Source organism: Hirundo rustica (genome assembly GCF_015227805.2).
Source record: "Hirundo rustica isolate bHirRus1 chromosome 5 unlocalized genomic scaffold, bHirRus1.pri.v3 SUPER_5_unloc_1, whole genome shotgun sequence".
Classification (NCBI taxonomy): Eukaryota; Metazoa; Chordata; class Aves; order Passeriformes; family Hirundinidae; genus Hirundo; species Hirundo rustica.
In genome coordinates this window covers 1-9,980 of record NW_026690175.1, presented here as the reverse complement: position 1 = coordinate 9,980, position 9,980 = coordinate 1, and the positions used below count along the sequence as shown (strand labels likewise).

Sequence of the window (9,980 nt, the reverse complement as noted above, 5' to 3'; positions counted from 1 at the left end):
AAAGACAGATCTGTGCATTCTGCATTCCACCCTTACTGTTCTTCCATGGACTTTCAAGGGAGTAGCGAATCAGGTATGCATGAACAAAACATAAAGGCTGTTAAGAAAGACAAACTAGAATTCACTCAATGTATGTGTCAGTATTTCAAAGATCTAAATGTGAAACAAATTAAACAAACAAACAAACAAACGACCCAGCAAAAATTAAAAAGCCAACTTTCACACCAGAAGCCTTAACTCTGAGATTTTCTATTATGGAGAAATTAGAGCTAATTATCAAACACTGGATTTTAAAAAAAGTCTGTAACTCTCTTGTATATAAAGAGAATAATTTTATCTCTTTTAAAAAATCTGATACCTTCCTTTCAGGTCCTAGAAAGGCTCCAGCAGCTTCACAAATCTGACTTTGTAGAGTGATTTTTCTGAATGGTTTCCTTGAAAATCAGGTGCTTGAGGGCATTGCTCAGATGTGCACCTTTGTTCCCCAGCCTACTCAGCAGCTGAACTTCTGAAAACACATCTACTCATTTCTTCAGATGGGTCCTTGCAAATATTCACAGGAACAAAGCCTCCGTCACAGACACTGAATATTCTTCCACAGGAACGGTGCAAGATGCCTCAAGGATCCTTGCATTCCCTAGGACACGAATAATTAAGGCAGATTAAATTATTCCATACTGCTTCTGAGGCATCATCAGGTTTAATCTAGTGGGATAAAAACTTCCATGTTCCTCTAATTCCTGAATAGTACTGGGAACAGCTTCCCATTACATTTAAAAGTACCATCTTAACATGTGGCATGACCAGCAAGGTCAAGCAGCACAGGAACACGTGATGTGAGCAAACACTGAAGTATTTAAACCTGACTGCGGTATCAACTGCTGTACATCACCCATTTGATGGGAACGGCTTCAACATTTAGGATTCTGTTTTATAAGCCAGTGCAGCCAGTCACTTCATCCAAAGGAAACAGATATTCCTCAAACCCTTACTTCTGGTATACATGTCCTGGATTTCTTCCCAGCTACTTCCAGAAGCTATTTAAATTTTGTCAGTTTAGGTACATATGAAACTGAAAATACGACACACTATGACATTAAAACAGACAGAAATGCAAGGGTTTTTTCTGAGCCAAATGGACTGACTATTGTTTCTTTAAAACTGATCTTGCTACTTAATTTTCACAGCATTTTAATTCTTTCTGTGCCCAGGTGTGGGAATACACAAGACAGAGAGTAAGACAGATTTAATTAGCATGGCTGGTTTGATAAGCAAGATGCCATGGCAGGAACAGACAGAGCCTTGAAGATTACAGAAGATGCGATTAAACCTGCTTACGGGAAGAGAGAAGATTTGATCAACGCTCTGCAAACTTAACATGTTGTAAATGTATGAGTTGCATGTATGATTTTTTTTAACCTAATTATTGTAGTGGAAAGTTATTAACATTCCTGAAACAGTATATAAGCTTTTGGGGAACCTGAGTAAAATCAAATTCTGATCACAGAATCCATCTTCCCGTCTCTCCATCAATCATCAATAACTGGGGCTCCCTGTGACCGGAGAAGGACGGGCTACCTGACGGCAATTGACGACACCCCTGGAACTGATCGTGACCGTGACAGAACCGTGCTTGGGCCCACAATCGCCTGTACGCTGCGACGTGACAGGTGAGCCGGGGGAACTAAAACAATGTGACAGGACAAGTCCGACAAGAGAGACGTTAATGAAGCCACGCTACGCCTCCTGAGCAAGTACGGATCCCCCATCCAGAAGCGGGACCTTAAGTCGCTCCTACGATGGGTGTCACGCGTGTTCCCCGGTATCACCCCTTCTTCTATTTTTACTCTCCGCTACTGGGACAAGGTCGGCGTAAAACTCTACGACCTGGCTACGCTGCCTGGCCACAAACCAGAGCTACGTATGCTTCCTGCACGGAGCGGGGTAATGGACACGGTTATAAAGGAGGGGGGCAGCGAGGCGACCTGTGAGGCTACTGCGGAGACGGCCCCCGAGGCCGTGCTAAACCAAGATCTGCCCAGGCCCCGCTCCCCGTCCCCCGTCCGCTCCCCGATGAGCGCCAGGGATGGAGTCCAGTCGCCACCTACAGCCCTACCGCAATCTCACCGGCGAGCCTGGAGCCGCCGGACGCTAATCGCTTATGCAGCCTCTAACTCGAGCGGTGATGATGAGCCTTTTGACACTGAAAAAGATCAGGACTTATTCCCTTCAAATATGCATAACAATTGGTTACGGATAAAAAAAGAAAGCCCTTGAGGACAGAGACTTTGATACTGCGGCAGAAATTTTTGTAGCCCCCATGCGACTCGGCCCAAGGGGGGAATCCACGATGGGAGCCCTTGGGCACTCAGAAATCAAGGAACTGCACCGTACCGAGGCAGAATATGATCCGGGGACCCCTTACTTCAGTAATTTATTAAGAGCAGCTTTTGCTGCTCACCTCATGACTCCTCACAATGTTAAATTGTTGGCAAACCTTTTGCTCACCCCAATGCAATATGCAATATTCATGGCACAACAGGGAAAAAAAAGGAAAAAAAAAAGACTGGAGAACTTACTAATAACATATGCAGGGCACGCTAACCAAGCCCTGATTGCCTTAACTGTTGACCGCTTAGCGGGGGAAGGGATGCATACCGATCCTAATGGCCAGGCCGAGAGAAGCCCTGGAAGGGATCACGGAGGCAGCCCGTTCTGCATTTCTTAAAGCGCCTGATGCCAAAACCCCGCAACAATCCTTCATAAACATCAAACAGGCTCCACAAGAACCCTAGATGCAGTCTGTGGACAGAGTAAAACAAACACGGCAAAGACAGATTGAGAATGATCAAGCCTGATAACGATCAAGCCAGGGGAGTCGTACTCCTACAACTGGCTATTGAAAATGCTAATGAGCACTGCAAACGCCTCTTGAAAGCCCTGCCCCCAGAACCCGAGCCCACACCGCTTCAAGTGATTGCAGCTCGCAGCCGCCTGGGGACGCTGCAGCAGACTACAGCAGTGCCACACCGAGCCGTGCGGCGAGGCAGAGCCGATGCTTCTGCCGCTTTCAAAATGATTCCCGGAAAGCAGCTGGTTTGTTTTGGCTGCGGGATGCCCAGGCACGTTAAAAAAGACTGCCGAAAGGCACAAACCCACAAGACTCACTTTGCTGATTCCTGTCGCTCTAAATTTCACAAAGATGGCCAGCCTTTACAGGGAAACTCATCTCGCAGCGCGGGACAGCAACGTGTGAGGACAAGTCCCGCAGCCTACCCTGCGGCAGCTGCAAGAGCCAACCTTCAGCTTCCAGCCGGCCCCGGCCCCACCGCCCGCTCCATCGCAGAACTTCGTGCAGCCACTCCAGGAAGCGCCGGACCGGACGGAGCAACCAGTAACACAGTAACGCTGACCGACAGCTCAGCATTTTGTCTCCCCGCAGCAATTTGCGGACCTTTGCCACCGGGGTACCACGCTTTGCTTTTAGGTCGATCTTCTACCTCGGTAACAGGAGTGTTTGTTTTAGCGGGAGCTATTGACTCTAACACCGCTGGGGAAATAAAAATCATGGCTTAGACTCCACAGCCTCCCGGCATGGTCCCAGCAGGCGGCAAAATCGCTCAGCTTGTACTTGTCCCAGCAGCCCCCTTATCTGCACCCCCGAGAGCTACACAGAGGAGAGGCGGGTTTGGTTCCACAGGAATGCCACAGATTTTCTGGGCACAACGCATTACTTCTCAGCGTCCCACATGCCAATGGCAAAAGTGTCTCTGAAAGGGAAAGAGTTAATTTTAACCGGTCTCATTGATACTGCTGCAGAGATGAGTCTTATATCCCAGAGTCAATGGCCTAATGACTGGGCATTGATGCCTGTCCCCGGGGTCCTTTCAGAAATATGATTGAGGCTTATCATTGTGTCTCAAAGCCATACCAAAGTCCAGTTTAGACAAGGCAGAAAAGGTCATTTGTTACAAAACCGCGAGAACTTTCTGTAATTTTATGGGCATTCAATTAAGGCGTACGATTTTAGACAAAGTTTAGAAGTTATATACAATTATGAAATAATGGTGATGGGCGTGCACTTTCCTCTTCTTAACAGCATTATCAAATAAGAAAAGTAAGAAAAGATTACATATTGCCTTCACCTAGCTTACCTCATCAACTCATATTTGTTTGCAATTAGCCTTGAAGACGTGCTGAGATCTTCCAAAACTACTAGGACCAGGACACGATGCAAAAAAGATGGCATCACCTCCTGGCAAGGAACAAAAATCCGTGAGCTGTCCACCTCTGCAACGAGTACTGTGCTCACTCATTTCAGTACCAACGTACAAAATCGAGTACAAACTCTTTAAAAAAACAAATCCTCATGACGGAAAACTCGGTCCCACAAAGTTAACATTTTGCCTTAGCTAAGCCATTTCACAGGGTAAGATATTGCACCCTGCTCTTCTGCAAGAAAAACTAGTCCTGCTAACCTACCTTGTTGGGTCCAAGCAATGAATTAGCTACAGGTTTATAACAAGTATTAACCTCCAGAGCCAGAACTGCCTTCTGCTGGAGGAGATTAAAGCATCATCTCTTTCCATAAACCACATGTTGACAGCATTGCGCTTGTTCAACTTCCAGTCTGTGCTGCTGAAAAACCACTCCATCTTCTACGCAGCCACTTAGAAAACAAGGGACTGCTGAAGAAAGTAGACCAGGACTCACATAAATTGCCCACTCGACAACAGTTTCAGTCTCCTTTTGTAACTGGATGACCAATCTGGTACCAAAACTCACTTTGCAACACACACTCTGCTTGGCTGGAATTTTAGCTGGAATTTCTCTCCCATTGAGAGAAAGAAAAAAAGTAAGTGCCAGGTCTGGATTCAGATATAGAATTCTAACTGAGATGACAATGTTCTAGTGTTGTTAAATTTTTTGCACTCTCTAAGGAAAAACGTTAGCTATTCTCAGTTTCAGCTGCTTGCCTCTCTTCACAATGACACAGACTCTACCTGGTTTAACTGTCCTATATATACAGCTCACATTTGTCACTGCCTTGTTACATCCCACAAGCTGCAGGTCAAATTATACAGGAACATCTTTTCCTCAGCATTTAAAAAAAAACAAAACAAACCCCACAAAAAACCCCAGAACAAACAAACACCCCAAAACCACCCCACCCCCCCAAAAAAAATCACCCACACAGAAACAAAGACTCCAAACAGACACCCCAGCCAGTACAAAACCCCACACAAGCAAACAAAATCACACAACAAATACAAACAAACACCACCACCAAGAGAACGTTCACTCTTGACACGATCCGGAGCGGGAGCGAGACAGAGAAGAGACGATCTTTGCTCTCAACCTAATACCCCCCAGTAGAACCTGAAAGCTGCATTCTCCCCCTTCAAAGGACCGAAAAGGGAAACAAAGCGGGAGCACCGTAAGGAAAACAGCAGCCGGTACTCACCCGGCGCGGCAGAGCAGAGCAGCAAGGAGAGGCAGCGCGCAATAAGCGGCGAGGAGTTCCATGCCGGCCCCGCTCGCTTCGCTCCGTCCCTCACGCCGCTCCTCACACCGACCCTCCCCGCCCGGCCAAGGGAGCTGCCCGCCGCTGCCCACAGCCCCACCGCCAGCGCAGACGGACACACACGCGGCGTGAGGAGGGGAAGGAGCGGCACTGGAGCTCCGGCAGCGATGGCATCGGGAGGCAGAGCCAGCCCAGAGACTGCGCCAGCACGGCCGGCAGGCTGTGCCAGGACGGCCCGGGAGCCATCACGGCCTGGTGCTCCGAGCTTCATTGCCGGGGACAGCGGGGCATGGCCCGCGAACCCTAACTGGAAGGGAAAAGTGAAAAAAATGTGAGAAAGCTGCGGTAAAAATGGCACCAGCGTTCTGCGGGTAGTGTCTTTATGCGATAAACGAGAGAGGCGATGTAGAGGCAGGAGCTGTTCACAGCCGGGTGTCCTTTCTGCAAAGCAGGGACACACAAGCTGCTGTTTCAATCGGGCCTTCCTTCAGTCCGCGCCAAGTCAAAGGTAGGAGCAGAAATAGCTTCCAGAATAGGACTTGGAACAATGTCATCTCTAAAAGCCCTTCATCACCTGAAACAATGGACAGGACCTGCAAAGAAATAAATACCCTTTACACTCTTCCTGTGTTCCTATTCTCCCGCTCTTCATCGTAAATGACATAAACCGGCACCGGCTAAGCACACTTTCAGTGTGTAGATAATTGCCACAAGCAAAGATCAGATCGACCGCTGAACCAGGGTAACAGCGTTGGGTAAGTCAGGTGAGGCACTCTGGCTCCACTCCTCTGTGCATCACAAAGAGACAGTTTTCACAGAGTCTTTTTTATACATTTCATAGCTCCGAGGGTTGCTGGGGAAGGTTTCTTGCTTGCTTATCATTGATCTTATCCTTTTAGCATATTCATGTAGTTTTTCCTTTCTTGCTGCCGCTCTTGCTGATAGTTTCCCAAAACTGGTAAATAATTCACCTTGTTCGAGGAAAATCTCTTGCAATATACATCCTAGGAGACACATACTTATCTTATCGATGATGCATATCGAATGCTTATTGTTGGGGTTTCGTCAGACATCTAATTCTCTGGAATCAACATTTCTGGAGAGGAATATCCTAGGATTTTGGTGCATATCGCTGTAATCTCGTCAGAGGGAATTTCCCAGAACCCTCCTTTGGCACACCAGGATTTTCATCAGGCAAGATTACTGTAGCCTCTGTATGAATTTATACATATAATTTATTACACTTAGAATAGCGTAGTAAAAAGATCATGAAAAGAGCTGCTAGCTTGTCATTTTCTCTGCGAGAATAAGCCAGCCTTCCCAGTCTGCCAGGCACTTCATAGTCTGTATCAGCAGCTAATACTTCTTTCATCTTCCTTGTGCATTCATCCCGGGTGGAACAGAGGGGAAGGTACTGGTGCACCGAGGCAGTAAAAAGTGCTGAGCGATCTCAAGTAACCTTATGAAATTTTGCAACCTGAGGAACTAATTTTTAATTCTCTCACTGCTCCTCCTCTTTCTTTGGGAATCGGAGGTGGAATAGAGAGGCCCACTGCTGCTTCTCGGGTTCACCTCAAGGGCTTTCACCGGGCTTGCGCAGGAGAATACCTGCACAAGGGGTCGAGTGCCTCCAGCACAGGTAAGCTGCAGCTGCGGCGGTGCCACATCACCTACACCCAACATGGTCATTCTTGGCGGAATTTCTCCATCCTGTTCAGAACTGGCTGAACAATCGGGAAGCTTTTGTGCTTACCGGCACTGTTGCTATGTACTGCTCCGACGTGACTATCCCATAACGACTGGCACGGCTCTGAGCCCGCAAACACCTCAAGAGCTCAGGGTACAGGATGTGCAAGATGCTTTCCCAGTTCAGGTCAGCATACACACAGCCAGGCTGAGCAGGGAGTGCCGCAACTGCACCCCGAAATGCTGAGCTAGACACGGCTCCAACCGCAGCCCTGTGAAGACAATGCTTAGCAGTAAATGCGTGCAGGACAAAAGGAAAACCTGCCTTTGTAGCAGCAAATTCCTATCATTAAGGCTGGGCACTTCATCCTCAATGCTGTTCTTGTCGGAGCTGATTGTACTCCAGCTGCTCGCCTGAAGACACAAAAATGCACTCTCTCCCTCCCTCCCATTGGGATAAATCACTTTGATCTGGACAAGCTGGAGGGCTTTTTGTGTTTTGGTCAGTTGTTTCTTTTAGAGGAATAATGCGCGTCTTAAAAATAACACATCTATACCAACACACGAGAGAGAATCGCTTGCAGATTTTTCTTAAACATAGTCTGTGGTTGATTTATTGTGCTGTGTACACTTAGAGATCAAATATCAACGTGTACCAACTTCAAAGATGTTACAGAAATATTCTAGATAAGCACATAAGACATGCAGAACTCCTTAGAAATATTGCATTTTTACTCTTGGAATTGAAGGCTTTCCATTGATTGGTTCAAATTAATTGACAATCTTAATAAATAATTACTCCTAACTTAGCAAGCAAAATATGATTTTATAGACCAATAAAAAAATAAAAATACATAGGAAATATGGGAGCTTTACTGCAAAATTGCAAGGCACTTTGAACACTCATCACATAGGTTCTTGCAAGTTTAGCTAAAAACATCAATAGTGCAGGAATATCATTGCCTGCCATGGAGAGGAAAAGGAACTGTTATAAATAAGTTCTATTCGAATAATCTATGTTTTAGTTACTTAATTGTTAAGTAATTTCATTAAGATTGTTAATGCTAGTTCTGTATAAAGAACTAGCCTTATTCCTGCTTTAATATTGATTTATCACCTTATTTACTTGTTTGTTAATTAAGAATTCACCTTATTACCTGTATCTCTGCTCCCATTCGCTGGATAGTGTCTGAATATGCAAATAAAAAGAACACTGGAATTCTGGGAACAACTCAAGAACAAGAGACTCTAAAAAGCAGAGAACCAAAGTAAAATCCAGGACTGAAGTCGCACTTTAGACTAGTGCAAAAGGTACGGGGGTCTGCCGAAGCAGCTCTATTTAGTCGCCGTGACCTGAGAAGGAGTCCCCCATCGCTGGATGACCCCTGATCAGCAACGCGAAACGGACTCCCCGGCAAGGGGAAAAAAAGCCCGTGAGGGGGGGTGGGAGTCCCCAGCTTTGCTGTGAAGCGAAGCTGTGTGTACCTCCTCCTCCGCGTTGCCAAGAGAGCAAGCAAGCTCTCTCCCAAGGCCAAGCTTGATAATAAAGCAACATACAAAAAGAGCAAGTCTCTGACTCTCTCTCTTTTTTTTCCAGAACAGAACTGTCTGCCTTTGCAAAATACAACACAAGCTCATGCTGGCCAGAGCAGAAATGTCACGGGAACTGCAGAAAAAAAAACAAACCAAACCCCAAACTCTCCAACAGCATTTTTTAGTGCTAGAGAATTAAGGCATTACTTTATTCCCGCCAGGGTGCGGGGTTTTGAGCAGAAAAAATCACACTGTGAAAAGACAGCATCCATAAAGGAAACAGAGGAGTTCTGCAGCTTCATTCCAGTGAAGGGAGAGAGCGCACTGGGGCACACACCCACGCGGTTTCTCTCTCAAGGTTCATTCTCAGGGACACAGCCTCCTCTTTCAAGTCCAAGCCACACATTACCCTCTTCCTTTCCCCACTGGCTGGCGTACGAGGAAAGCACAGCCTCCCTGAACCGCCTGCCACATATTCATTCCCCCCTTAACCACGTCACGTTCCCCCAAAATTCAGAAAGTCAGGCTTGTTCGGACACGTTTGTTTCAGGAAGCGAATTGTCCAGGGTCTGTAACAAAGCTGCTCCTTGAAGTTGGCAGAGACCTCGACACCCAGACCCTCGCCCGTGGACTTGTTTGTAAAGACATTAGCACCAATCTTCCCCATCAAAGTGATAGGCCGTCTGAAATGTTTAAATGAACTTGAGCTCGGGGCTTTGTTCCTCTTCACCCAGGGGGAAGGGAATGGAAGTTTCTTTTCAAGGGGCTGTTCCCTGGGCAAGGCCTGATGAGTTTAACATCTCAGTGGCCTGGGAGCCCCAGAGGAGACACAAGAAATAAACAACCATTAACAAACATCAGCGCCCGAACATCCTCCCTGGCTGTCGGAGACAAGGACTGGGAAAAGATCAATAAGAGAACTAAGGATAGGAACCTAATTAGCACCAAAGGCAAAAGGATCAATGACCAAGAGGAAACCAAACACTAAGAATTGTGTGAGATCTGGGACAAACGAGCACAGAACCAATGAGTTTCTCTGGGCTTTGTCCGAATCAGGATGTGAAAAATTTAATAAAGAACCACGTGTGATAGAAGGATTTTCCCTGCACAACCCAGGCAATGTGTGAATGAAGTTATTTCCCTCGCACATCCAGGCCAGAACGATAGGAAAAAAGGTGGGGAAGTTCATGGAGAGCTGTCTCCTGTGGGAGGGACCCCACAGCCACCCAGGGAAAGG

At 46.7% G+C, this 9,980-nt stretch overlaps 1 long non-coding RNA gene across 1 annotated transcript; it reads right to left on the bottom strand.

The window, feature by feature from the left end:
* Nucleotides 1-353: 353 nt before the first annotated feature.
* Nucleotides 354-7,464, bottom strand: LOC120766098 (uncharacterized). The gene is made up of 5 exons (XR_005704569.2): nucleotides 5,465-7,464; nucleotides 4,155-4,255; nucleotides 3,169-3,770; nucleotides 2,659-2,802; nucleotides 354-637 (listed from the first exon to the last, which is right to left on the bottom strand). It is a non-coding gene; the product is annotated as an uncharacterized LOC120766098 (long non-coding RNA).
* Between the last annotated feature and the right edge of the window lie 2,516 nt (nucleotides 7,465-9,980).